The sequence below is a fragment of the Sceloporus undulatus genome, chromosome 5 (genome assembly GCF_019175285.1).
Source record: "Sceloporus undulatus isolate JIND9_A2432 ecotype Alabama chromosome 5, SceUnd_v1.1, whole genome shotgun sequence".
Taxonomy (NCBI): domain Eukaryota; kingdom Metazoa; phylum Chordata; class Lepidosauria; order Squamata; family Phrynosomatidae; genus Sceloporus; species Sceloporus undulatus.
The window spans coordinates 182,845,755-182,860,030 of NC_056526.1; the positions used below are offsets into that span (position 1 = coordinate 182,845,755).

At 41.6% G+C, this 14,276-nt stretch overlaps 1 protein-coding gene across 1 annotated transcript in view; it reads left to right on the top strand.

Moving 5' to 3' along the window:
* Positions 1-2,813: 2,813 nt before the first annotated feature.
* The window catches only part of CCNI (cyclin I), a 64,038-nt gene continuing 52,575 nt past the window's right edge, over positions 2,814-14,276 (top strand). Inside the window, exon 1 of the mRNA XM_042468569.1 lies at positions 2,814-3,184. The gene's annotated coding sequence lies outside the window, so the exon portion shown is untranslated. The remainder of the gene's footprint in view (positions 3,185-14,276) is intronic.

Here is a 14,276-nt window from a genome sequence, read left to right on the forward strand (position 1 = left end):
GCTCAGGAACCACCCCTCGGAGTAACATGACTGTAGCGCATGTGGAGAGTAGTTCTGCCATGTTTTTTTTTCTCCTTTGAAGAAGAAAAGTCCAAAGTTTGAACAAACCAGGAAGAAAACTACACGTTTTGAACAAAGAATCCTTGTGGCCTAAATCAGCTGTGAGAGGGGGCCAAAACCATGGCAAAATTGTCCCACAATCCCCCAGACGATATTAGGGGAATATTTTGAGTTAAAAAATAATGTAAAAATAGTCCTGAAAGTCTTAAAATGGATTAAGGGACCAAAAATGGCATGTTGGCTGTGCTGTCTTCTCCTTTTTTCTACAAGTTACCAAGATCGGCTTTCCAAAACCTAATGCCCTGCATATATTTTGTGCGACATCTCCCAGAATTCCTAACCAGTGGCTATGCTGGTAGGAGTAGATGGGAGATGATGGCCAAAACATCTGGAAGGTATCAGATTAGAGAAAGGTTAACTTAGATCTTGTATGTGAAGTCTTTTGAATAATCCTCTGTGACGGAAAGGATGTTGCAGAAGAGCAAATTGGATCTCCAATGGCAGGCAGTTCAGGAGCTGTGGCTGCAACAAACAAAAAACCCCACCTACTTTTTAATTCTAATCAAATATGGATTTGAACACCCATTTCCAGTTCTGCTGACACCCATGTGCAATGACAACACAACAACAAAATGACACATTAACATTCAGCAGGCAAGCAGGAAGGCAGGCCTCCCAATCTTTATGTATAGGCCTTTAATAGCAGCATGGCACTGAAATTAAGTGGGCGAAGTTTTGTCTGTCTTGTGTCACTATGGTAGGAAAGGCGTCACTCACTAACTTGACTTCTGCTTCAGTTGTTGAAGGAGCATACCAAGTTAAAGAAAAGAAATCCTAAAGGTAGATGCACCAGATACTCAGTAATTTATTTATTTATATGCCACTGGTACATGAAAAGGTCAAGTCAAATTCAAAATCCTTTGTGTGTGTGTATATATATATGTCTGTCCCTGGTTTCCACGCCACTATATGCATCTGAGGAAGTAGACTGAAGTCTACGAAAGCTCATGTGGCCAACTTCTTTCTTTCAGTTAGTCTCAAAGATGCAGATGCAGATCATTGTATTTTTAAATGATGCTATTGTTTTATTGTAAAAACTTTAGATGTTATTATTGTATTATGGTTGTAATCCTGCCTTGATCCATTGGGAGAGGCAGGAAACACAAATAAAGTTTATTATTATTATTATTATACAGCAGAGTGAAAACCAGGGACAGGCATATATATACAAATGATTTTGAATTTGAAATGACATTCTCACATACCAATGGCATATATAGGTCTGTCGCTGGTTTCCACTCCACCAAATGCATCTGAGGAAGTACAGTGGTATCCCGGGATACGAATTGATCGCGTTACGAAATTTCCGGGGTACGAAAAAGTTAGCTTGGAAAAAACTGTTCCGGGTAACGAAAGATTTTTCGGGTTACGAAATTTTTTTTGGTGTGTTTCGGCGCTTTTTGGCACGAAATTTAAAAGCCGCGGCTTTCCAGCGCTAGCGGAAAGCCTTTTTTCGGGTTGCGAAATCTTTCGGGTTACGAACGGCGCCGCGGAACAAATTAAATTCGTAACCCGGGGTACCACTGTAGACTGAAGTCTACGAAAGTTCATGCTCCCAACTTCTTTATTTCAGTTAGTCTCAAAAGTGTTACAAGATCTCTCTATATAATGATTCTACAGACTAACTAACACAGCTATATCTTTGAATCCTGTCTACAGTGTGTGTGTTGTGTTCCTTCAAGTCATTTCCAACTTCTGGTGACCTATCATGGGGGTTTCCTGGCAAGCTTTGTTCAGAGGAGGTTTGCCATTGCCTTCCCCTGAGGAGGCTGAGAGCCTGAGACCCCAGTGGGTTTCATAGCTGAGCTGGGAACTGAACCCTGGTCCCCTCCAGAGACCCAAACCACTCCACCACACTGGCCCCTGAAGTCCCATTCGTCACCTCCTTTGTCCTACATTCCCCTCATCCTTCTAACCCTGGTGCCACAACTAACTACCATTCCAATCATTCCATACCATGGAGCTATGGCAGTTAAGGCAGTGCCAAACTGGATTATTCCTGCTGTGTGAATGCAGCTGTGGTCTCCCCCCACCTCTCCAAACCCAGCACCCCTTTCGACAGTGTAGAATGGGATGTACTAAAACAAATGACAGTACTTGCCCATAGGGAAGCCTTACGTACCCATAGGGAAACATTGGAGAATATTGTCCCATAGAGCACCATTGGAAAAAAATTCACCCCCCCCATAGATAAGCCATACTTGCCCATAGAGAATCACTGGGGAATACTTGCCCATAGGGAATCATTGGGGGAATAGTCGCTATGGTCAAGTATTTCCCAATGGTTCTCCACTTGCCCCAGAAAGTGGGGCCTCATTCCCCTCAGCCTTCTAACTCTGGTGCGTAAAGGCGCAGCAGCCATGGTTCCCCAGCAACCACCACCAAAACCCTCTCCAAAGAAAGCCCTGTTTGTCCCAGAAAACCCCCTTCATTTGGGGGGGGTGGTCTCCCCAAGCCCCTTCCCGGCGCCCCTCCTGCCTCCTGTCCTCTTTGGAGGTGCCTTCCTTCCACAGAGACCCCTTTCTGGGGCCCTGCCTTGGGGCCTTCCTTTCCCTTTGCGCCTCCATTACGCACAAAAGAAGGAGGAGGAGGAGGAGAGGCTGAGGACTAGGCGCCTCCTCCTCCTCCTCCTCCTTCTTTGTGGGGCGGAGGAGGCTGGCTCTTCTCTCCCTCCTCTCCTTTTCGCCCTCCTCCTCCTCCTCCGTCTCTTGTTTTCATTCCTTCCCCCTTTCCCTCCTTCCCTCCTTTTTTTTGTTTGAAACTTTTTGTACCCTTTTTAAGCCTCCTTTCCTTCCCCTCCCTTTTCCCTCAGCCAAAGAGAAGGGGCCCCCTTTTGCCTCAGAGACCCCGCCATGGAGACATGAACAAGGCCTCCCCTTCCTCCTCCTCCTCCTCCGACATGGAGCCAGCCGGGAACTAAACAAAGGGCGCCCCAGCCGAGCTCTCTCTTCTGCCCCTTTCCAGCCTCAGCCTCAGCCTCCTCCTCGACCATCATGGGGCTGGTTTGATGGAGCGAATGCTGGCCCCTGCTTGCAGCCCTCCTTCGCGCACCTTGGCAGGGCAGGTGAGGCTCCTCGGGGCCCCAGGGATGCAGAGCCCTCGCCTCTCTCCGGCAGAAGGGCATTTTAGGCAGTTTTTAAAATGGGGGGGGAGGCACCTCTTTTCCCAACTTGCTGTTCGCCCAGGAGGCTTCTGCCTCTCCAGGGTGCTTTTGTTTCTGCAAGGGGTGTGTGTATATATATATATATATATGTGTGTGTGTGTGTGTGTATACACACACACTGGTGTATGTATATACTGTATACACACATACATACAGTGGTGTATCTTCTGTGGTTATACTTTATATGATATATATATATATATATATATATATATATATATATATATTGTGTGTGTGTGTATGTATGTATGTGTGTGTCTTGGTGTGTGTGTATCTATCTATCTACACAAACACATATAGCCTCATATGTAACCACAGAAGATACCAAGGGCCCACTGTATGTGTTTGCGCATATATATACAGTATATATATGTATGTGTCTGTCTATCTATCTATCTATCTATCTATCTACACACACACATATACATATACACACACATACAGTGGGCCCTTGGTATCCTCTGGGGTTTTGTTCCAGGATTCCCTGTGGATACCAAAATGCCTGGATGTTCAAATCCCATTAAATACAATGGATAGTGAAATGATGTGTATGATGAAAAATGATTAAATCAAGGTTTGCTTGTTGGAATTTATATTTTTGTTTTAATATTTCCAAGCCCTGGATACTTGAATCTGTGGATAAAAATCCATGGATACAAAGGGCCAGCTCTCTCTCTACTTGGCCCTCTAGATTTCTTTCTTTCTTTCTTTCTTTGTGTGATATAAACCTGACTAGCAGATATGTCATTTTAGAAAAACAACACAACTTAAAATTAACTTACTTGGGCTCAGAGGTTTTTCTTTCTTCCTCTGTGGTAGTTGCAGGTCAGGTTTTGCTTGCAAGCCAGATTTTTGCCTGCCGAAATCTAATCTAAGCAAGGCTCCTTTGTTAAGAAATATATCTGTGTTGGCCATGTAGCAAGGTATAACAACAACCAAACTCCACAAAACAGTGACACCTTTTTGGGGCCAGCCAAAAGACACAAAACGCAAGTTGTAAGCTTTCGAAGCTCCACTGGCTTCTTCATCAAGCAAAGGTGCTGGAGGTCATACAGGAGAAAGGCCTGTGAGTAACGTCATCATATTTGAATTTCCCTTGTATGATTTTTAACACCTTTGCCAGCTGAAGAAGCCAGTGGAGCTTTGCAAGCTTGCAAAATATATTTTGAATGTTTTGGTTGTTCCAATAAAGGTATCCCTGTGTTGTGGATTTTGGATGTTATTCAACTTTGCAAAGAAATAGTTCATCCCAGGACTCTTTTAACAGGTTGATGTGTGCCTGTGTTTGTAAAGATCTCTGCCTGTGCACCCTTGGTTTGCCCAGGCAGACGTGCATTTTTGCCCATTTTGAATGGCTTAGGCTGCAGCTGGTCTAAATAAGTTCAAATATAAATCACTTGGTTTTATTCTTCCCCAGTTTCTGGTGTAGGAATGAATGTCCTGCCTGTTTCTTTATTTTGCTAGCACCGACCTGCAAATGTTGTTCCAAGTTGCATGAGCAAATAATTTATTTGGCGTGCCCTTTAAGATATAGGTGGTGCTAACAGACTGCCCATGTTGTTGTTGTTATTTACATAATGCATGGCGGCCCTTTTAGCTGCCTTGCTGTTGTATTGCAGGCATGCTCTTCTCCGTTGCTGCAGTTTTGAGTGCTTTTCCACATAAATCTGTGTGCAATGTGGTGCAGAATTTTCAGTTGTTCAGTGCATTATGATTTTGGTGCACAGATATAAAACAGCAAAGAAAATAAACCATGAATAGTTAAAAGGACGCTTGTATGTATTCCTATATGAGCTTGAACCCTATGGAGCCCAGCGGGTTTTGCTTCCGATGAGTAAATATGAATAGGATTGGGGCCTGCCTGTGCCGACTTCAATCTATTTCTTTTTTCTAATGCCTTTTAAAAATCATTTTTACTGAACTGTCCCCAGTTTAATGCTCTCTGTGAACAGCAAATGTCAGCTCTGCAATGAATGCTTTATTGAAAGCCCTGGTTCTTTTGTGTTGCATTTTTTAATATCCATGACTTGTGCTGCAGAAGAGAATTTACAGGGCAGATGCCTGTTTTTGAAAAGTGTCATTATGTGATCACCTGATCCTAGTTTTTGTCTGTGTGTCTAGTTTCTGTTTCAGATTAGCGTTTGTTTACAACCAGCAGTCCGCTGGCTTTTGTCTGCTGGTTACGTCATAGTATTTGACAGAAGGCTTCAGACTCTCCTCATTGCCCATGAAATGTTGTTTGGGTTCTGTCAAGACCAGCTGCTGCATTTGCCCTGGCATTGATGGATGGCTAGCTACAATGATTGTCTGTGACCCCTTCTTTTTCTCCCTCGGGTCCCCATGCTCCATCCAAATCTTTCTGCATTCCTAGGAGAGAAAATATCTTTTATGTACGTACAAAATGCACAAAATTCTTGAGGCAAGCAAATATTACGCCTTTTTGTTTGGTCTAATAAAGGCATTGCCCATTTTTGGAGGAAGGCAGGATATTTATCCCATAAGTAAATAAGTAAATAAATAATACCACAGGGTGATGGATTTTGGAATCCGCCTTATGGGCAACACAGTGTCTGTAGAAGGGAAAATAATCTTTCCAAGGAAACTGTCAAAGTTTTAAAGGCCTTTGATCTGCAGGTGAGGAGCAAATAACCCTTGGGTGAGCTAGTCTTAACAACATTGCAGTAAAGGATCCACGGTGTTTTCTCCTGGTGCTGCAGCTTGGATAGTTGCAGAAGCTTTGTGTAAATCAGGTTGGCAAAGAGGGGTGTGTGGCAGAGGCGGGACATGGGAGTGACTTCTCTCAGCTGAGTCCTCTCCATGCCAACAGGATTAGAGAGCCCTTTTGCTAGTTGTGTTGCAACCACATAAGGCAAGCAAATATTAACTAAAAAAAGAAAGACTGAGCGGTCAGACCTGTAGCCAAAGCTGAGGGTTATTCATTACCGTTTTTGCTATTCATTGCTATTTTTGTTATTTGCACAAGGCTTAGCAGGGTAAAAATTGAACTCATCCTGTGTGCTGGGAGGACTCTGCAGCTTTAAACCGTGACCCAGCAGTTTACACCTGGTTGAGGTACTTAAGTGGAATTAGCTCTGAACCATAAAGTTAGGCTGTGTGTTAAAATTTAGTGATTCCCAAACTCTGGTCTTCCAAGTATTTTGAACTTCAGTTCCCAGAAGCCTCAGCCAATCTTGGCCAACAGTCAGGGATTCTGGGAGCTAAATTCGAAACACCTGGATGACTAGAATTTTGAAGTCGCTGTGTGAAATGCTTACAGAGAAGATGTCACAGAAACATAAGTTTGTTTTTGCAAATGTAGAAGTAGTACAGAGGTTGATACAATATGAAAGAGCTCCCTCAAAAGCCAACCCTTTTCAAGCTATTTGAAGTCTCTTCATAGGGACTAAAAACATGATGTGTATTTTTTAAAATGAAGTACAAAGATTGATACCACTGTCAGAGGTTGACCATAGAACTGCACTGGAGGAGCTAGAGATTCCTAGAGGTGTTATCTCAGGTAAAAAAAATAGTGTTTTTTTAATTGTGGTTTTCCCATTTTAATTGCCATAGTTTCATCTTAGGGTATTATAGGATTTTTAGTTTATGCCAGTGGCATGGAGTAGTTTGAGCATTGGACTACGACTGGAAACCAGGGTTCGAACCCGCACTTGGTCATGGAAACCCACTGGGGAAGCTTAGCCAAGCCACACTCCCCCATCTTGGGGGGAAGGCAAAGACACACCCCCAAATAAATTTTGCCAAGAAAAACCTGTGATAGGTTCATCTTAGGATCATCATAAGTCAGGAAATGACTTGAAGACACACAACAATAAAGTTAGAATTTTCAGCCAAAGGGATCCAATGCCTCACCAAACTACAAATCCCAGGTTTCCATAGGATAGAGCAGCTAAAGTGGAATCATAGTGATATAATTGTGTTGTGTGAAAGAACAGCAAGAAGCTTAAGTAGCAGTGTGGTAAGATTTTCCAGATGTGGAGAACCTTTTACCTCCCTGCATGATTGAAAAAGCAAGATAAATGTTGCAAGACAGTAGAATTTACAGAATAAATTGCAGAAAGCGAAACAGAAAGAATCTGGAGCTGGGAATAACCCCTGAATGAAGAAATCCCGAGGAGCAGCTTCTAGTCAGTACACAAGAGTGGTAATTGTGTGGTTCTTCAGATATTATTTTACTGCCACTTCTAGAAGCTCAGGCCAATATATCCAGTGGTGAAGGATGCTGGGATTTGTAATTCATCAACATCTGGAAGGCCTCCATGATTCCCATCCTGGCCGTAGATGTAATAAGATACTGTGTTCTTAGAAGTCAAGTCTTGTGAAAGTCACTTTTTTAGATTTCAACTCTCAGAAATTCCCAATGACCATTGGTTTCTTACAGTGGTGGTAGTAGTGCGTGTGTCCACTGGAAGCTGTACAGATATGTTCAGTTTCCATAGGTGAAGCAAGTGCAAGGAGTCCAACTTTCTTTGGTGCCCAGTTTTAAGCTTTCAGTAGCATGGAGAACAAACGTGCCACTTTTGAGTTATTTTTGAGAAGTGATGCATGAAAATATGTAATGAAAACTCTTCTCTATTGGTAAATTGTTTCCACTTTTTTAAAAAAACAACATAAACTTTAAAGTTGCAGTACTGTAAAAATCATTCTGCTATGGCTTTTAGTAATACTGCTTTCTTTGTACATAAGCTCTACTTGTCCATTAGCTTGCTGTTGAAAAGCAGCTCCTTTTTGCACCCTGGAAAGGGCACAATAGCCACAGGGCTGTGGCTTTAAGGCACTCGTTTGGCGCTGTGTCATGTGGACGCAGCACCAAAGGAACGCCGTGATGTTGTGTGCCATGTGAAGCAGTGCGTGGTGTGTCACACCGCCATGGGGGCAGAATTGGTATGTGCATTGCCCAGGCTGGCCTTAATGGCCAGACTGTACAGCCTCTTATTCTACTCAAAAGTAAGCCCAACTGATTTCAACATAGTTCACTCCTATCCAGATAAATGTACATATATACCTGAACTAACCATAGGGTTTATTTCCCAGGATATATTATTTCTGACATGCAGACTTGTGTCCTGTTCAGGCATTCGAAATACTGTATATATTTGACTATAGGTTGACCACATATATCAATTAAGAGCAGGGTTTGGGGCCAAAATTATGGATTTTGATATGATCTGGGGATGTTGAAGGTAAAATTTAGGGGCATACAACAAAGGATGTAAAGGATGAAGCAAAGAAAAAGGGTGCCAAAGAACTTACAAATTCTGGCAGGCATAACTGTTTGTGCTCACCCTAAAGGCTGAGAGAGTAAAGGATGAGAGAGTAAAGGCGGGATGATCAGTGCTTCTTTTAGATGTTCCGAAGAGAGATGCTCCAAATTGGGTAAGTCCTGCACAGAAACCATGAGGACATCTAGAAGGTGCCCACATTTCGAGCCATAGTAGTGGGACAAGTGGGGGGCTTTAGGCTAGCCTCCAAAGGGAGCACAGAGAAAGGTGGGTAGGGTTGGGGTTTGTTTCACACTGTCATGAACCAGATTGAGCCTGTGGGCCATTTCAAGTTCCTCTCCCTGGTACAGCACCATGTTAACTCTTTATATTAAATAATTACTTCTGCTTATGACTGTATACAAACCTATTGTAAATATTTTGTGTGCTGTTCTTTTAGTGTACAACCTAAAAATAGCTTCTGTCTTGGTTTAGCACAATAGTGTGCAATCTAGGCAGAAGGGTCTGTTGTGCTTTGAACAACCAATGCAGTGGTTAATATTATACAAGCCTTTTCTGAAGTTCTCTTTTTTCCAGCTTTTTTCAGTGTTTTCATGGAAGAGTTTTCAGCTTGTTCCTGGTGAAGATTGTGTTGTTTTGGTATTGGCCATCTTTAGGATATAGCTGACTACAACCCTTTTGTTAACAGTCTTCTTGGAAGGAAAACATATCCCTGTGGGGCTTTTGCTTTTTGGTGTGTCTTTTCCAGTGACTCGCTGAAATATTACTCATAAAGCAGCCTCAGAGAGTTAATTGCCATCCTGAGGGAAAAAAATAGAAATTAAAAATGGCTTTCTTTTTTTTTTTTTTTAAAGTGGGGAGACGTTCTTTTCAAAAATGCATCTTTAATACTATTATCTTCGAGGTTCACTTATCATATACAAAGTTGTTCATAAACAACTATTCTTTTCCTATTTGCCAGAATACTTTGAATAAAGATTTAAAAAGTATTCAGCATCAAATTTTGGAGAGCCTGGGTGACCAGATGTCTGGGATGTTCCCACCCAAATGTAATCTTTTCATGCGTGTATTTTCCCCCCTATGAGATTTATAGAACATGCAGGGTGGATCTGGGAGAAAATTGGAACAGTCATGCTCTTCTGTGAACAGAATGATCACATTTATTTTCAAATGTTAATGAACAGTATAAATACCTTGAAGATATTTGTTAAAGTTACAAGTCATGAGTGCCGTGGTTCCCCAGCACTACGTCAGTGTTTCACTCTTTCCAGAACAGAAAATATTTCATCAGATATTTTCTATCTTCCTCAAAGGTTGCATTTTTTCACTGAAAATATAGAAAATTGGGAGCTTCTGAGTTTTTTCCTCCAGTCTTTTCTATCCCCCCTTCCCCCCAGGCCTTCACATCTCTAGAATGATCGGTCAGAAAGATTATAACAGAGCTTGGAAATATTATTGAAAGAATTAAATTGCACTACGTTTTGGAAAACATAGTGATTGTTTAATCATTGAATTACTGACAATGTAGTATGTTACTTTTTAAAATTGTAAGATATTAATGATTTTAAAAAAGAGTCATGGAAAAAGGACACAGGTAAACCAAGGAGTAGAGGATGAGAGCCGTTTGAGGACAGAAAACAGTGGGCAAAGACCTTATTTAGGCAGGTCTTTGACATCTGGCTGGTTTTTTTTAAATTTCAAGAGTCTGTTTCTTACTCTTGATCTGTTTGTGTTTGTTTTATGTGGCTTTTATATTTAGTCAGCTTGAGTGATATTTTTAAGCAGATATGTGGAGTCAAAATAAAAATAAATACACTATTAAACATTCCTCAAATGGTTTGCAATGTCTAGAAAGGCTCCTCCATAGTAGCCAAAGAATGCCCTTCATTTCACCTGGAGAAGAGCTTCAAAAGATAAACTTAGGTAAGTATATATGGAAGGAGATGTTCTCCTGGTCCTCCTGGTGGTCTAATGCCTGGGGAGGAATTCCCCAGACGATCTCCTGCCTTCCACATAACACCATTATTTGGTCATTTCCCATTCCTTTTAAATATATTTTTTGTCCTCTAAAAGGTTGCAGTGACTCTCCTAAGATTTAGGCATTGGCAGTTAAACATTGCAAACTAATATATGTTGACATTTGTGGTCCCACCCATTTCCACCCATTTGCAATCCCTGAGAACTTTGCTGAAATTGATTTTGTTTGCTGGGCTTTGCTCATGCTTTAAAACCACACGTGGGGTCCATAAGAAGTATGGGGAAAATTTTTCTGCTATACAGATCTGAAGCTATCTGTGTACCGACACCATTCTGAAATCAACTGAAAATTGGGCAAAAACTGAGAGCAGAAATGACTTCTAGGTTTTCCGCAGCGTTCTTAAGGGGTTTGAGAAGGTAGGAGAAGCCAGCCATAAGAGTCGCAAAAGTTTCATCATAAAGGCTGCTTCCACATTAGCCATATATTGTGCAGTTGCACTGCCTTGTTCATGGGTGTTTATAGTAGTGGACAGAACGGAGGAGGAAGAATATCCAGACACTGCAGGATATTTAATTTGTAATCTTGCTGTGTTTTTTCCACCTTTCTCCCTGTTGTTGTTGTTGTTGTTGTTGCTGGGGGGGGGGAGTCAGTTGAAGAAAAAAGACCAACCAGCTGCAAAGTGCGTTTTGATTGATTAAAGTTTGTAGCCCCTTTATCTGAAACCTCTCAAAGTCTTTTCTATTCTCCATCCTAAATTAAGGTAGTGGCAAACCCCGCTTTTCTCTGTTGAAATCTGTAATTAGTTGGCAATTTTTATCCAGGCCAAAGAGCATTACTTACCAGTCTGTTGAAATAACCTATTTTCTTCCCATTTGAACTTTGGAATTAGGGGAGAGGTACACACGCGCACACACAGAGAAATAGGCACAGACAGTTTTCATTTTTACAGTTACATGCACTGTCTCCATCATTTCCTTCCATTCTGTGATCTCAGCCAATACTTTATGGAACCGAGAATTTGAAGAGGGTAATATATAACGATTGAAAGTATCTTAAGTGCATTAAAAACAACACTTCAGAGTCAACATGTATACAAAAGAGGAGGGGTTAGATGTTTGGCAGAGTGCCTGTCAGATTCTCTCACTCTGTGTTTGACCCTAGTGTACAAATCAAAGGTGGGCATTTGCTGAGGGCTACAGGTTGAGTCTCCCTTACCTGAAATGCTTGGGATCCAGAAGTGTTTTGGATTTTGGAATGCCTCTATTTCCTTATATGTACATAATGAGATATCTTGGAGAGGGGACCCAAGTCAAAATACAGAATTCATTTATGCTTCACATTTAGCCAGAAAGAATTTTTATACAATATTTAAAAAAAAAATTTTGTGCATGAAACAAAATTTGTGTATATTGAACCATCAGAAAGCAAATGTGTCACTATCTTAGCCACCCATGAAAAAAGTTTTGATTTTTGGAATATCTCGAATTCCAGATAAGGGAGACTCAACCTGTATGTAAGAAAATCCTATAAATTGATGAGGTCACTATAAGATGGCAAGTAGCCTTAAGACATGCTTAAACTGCCCCTTTCATTGTTTTCTTCCTGGAAACACAGCCCTTTTTCTCCCAGCTTGACTTGGTTGGGAATTCCTGATCAAAAATGGGAAGGTGGCTGAGACTCAGAGGCTTGGGGGAGTGTAGGTGGGGCCACAAAAGATTAAGCTCTCTCCTTCTTACATCTTCTCCTTTGCAAATGCTCTTGCTTTGCATGCCTGGAGTTAAACCTCCACCTGGTATGGCATGGTTTAATTTTTCAGTGCTCCCTATTGTGGGAGATTCTTCTCTTTTATTTTTCCTCCCTGTGTGTAATTCTCTCCCCGGAGCATTATAAAACGGCTGTCAGGATTGCTGTTGTATAATATGCTCTTGGAACTACAGGATGAATGCAGTTGTACTTGTAAACCTCTTAATTGCAGCAAATCCAGCAACACTGCTCTGTGCTTTGATTTCTGAAGCATAGACTACAGGTGTTGCATGGACTTTGGACTTTGGTTTTGTGGTTGAAGTGTTGGGAATCCATCCCTTTTGTGTAGGGAAAAAACATATTGGTGTAGTGGTTTGAGTGTTGAATCATGACAGTGGAGACCAGGGTTTGGATCCCCATTCGGCCATGAAACCCATCGTGTGACCTTGGGCAAGTCCCATGTTCTTGGCCTCAGGGGAAGGCAATGGTAAACTTCCTCTGTACAAATCCTGCCAGTAAAACTCCCTGATAGGCTCATTAGAGTCGCCATAAATCGGAAATGACTTGAATTCACACAATGCATACACACAAATGGACACATTCACAATGTTCACAATGTGATGTAGGGCCAGCTCTAGCATTTGGCAGATTGAGAGGATTGCCTCAGGCAGATGCTGGTGGGGGCAGAAAAGTTTTAGAGGAGTAATCTTTTTGCAGGCTGTTTTCTTTAAGTTTACCTGCTGTCTTCACCTGTTACAGATGTCCCATCACTGTGTGTGTGCCTGTGTCTTCAAGTTGCAATGTATTTCCTAGGGTTTTCTTAGGTATGAAGTACTCAGAGGTGGTTTTGCCATTGCCTTCCTCTGAAATACAGCCTGCAGCACCTGGTATATATCGGCAGCCTCCCATCCAAGTACTTATCAGGGCTGACTGCTTAACTTCTAAAATCAGACAGGATCTGGTTCCTCTAGTGTACTTTGTTGTGTGCCTCCAAGACATTTTTGACACAGAGACCCTATGTCAAAACCCTATCATAGAGTTTTCTTGGCATGTTTCTTCAAAGATTTGCCATTGCTATCCTCTGCGGCTGGGAGCATGTGACTCAATGGGATTTTATGCTCAAACATAAAAGGGATTCAAATTCAAAGCAACCCAGTTTGCGTTGTTCTTAAGACAGCCAACAACAGAAAAGCACTCACACCTTCCTGCTTCTCTTTGCATTGGTTGCTGGGAGTGCCAAGGTGGGTAAGACCAAAAGTCTGTTTGCTTTCTTGCACCCTAGCTGAGCATCTGTAACCTAGGAAGCAATTAAGACAGACATGATGGAGACAACCACCCCTTGTTCCTTGCCCCTGTCTATGATTTTCGCAGATTTGATAGTTCTGAATGTGGAGATTGTTTTCCTGATTTTCAGGGCTCATAATTATGATAGTTAAGAAGTTGTTTTAAACAGTAGGCCATTGGTATCCACTAGGGTTTGGTTCCAGGATCCCCCGTGGATACCAAAATCCATGGATGCTCAAATCTCATTACATACAGTGGCACAGTAAAATGGTGTCCCTTATATAAAATGGCAAAATCGAGGTTTGCTTTTGGGAATTTATATTTTTAAATATTTTCAAACTGTGGATGGTTAAATCCATGGATAAGGAATCTGTGGATATGGAGGACCAATTGTACTGTGTGGCTTTATTGGGCCAATAAATAACTAGAAAAAGACAAACTGACAGATTCAACCAACTCTAATACATGTTGGCCTTTTGGAACAGCTTCTTATTGCTGACCCTTATAAACGGATGCAGTTGGTCATGTTGTGTGTGAAACAAATCAGAAAACCCAGTCAAATACTAAAATTCTTCTTTCCTGTGGGCTTAACAAACACAATTTCTTTATTTTAATGCGCATAAATACAGATAGCACCTTGCTTAGATAGATAATTAATAAAATCCCATCATTAGGATAATGAAATATGCAAGGGGTGTGTGTGTGTGTGTGTGTGTGTGTGTGTGTGTGTGTGTGTGTGTGTGTGTGT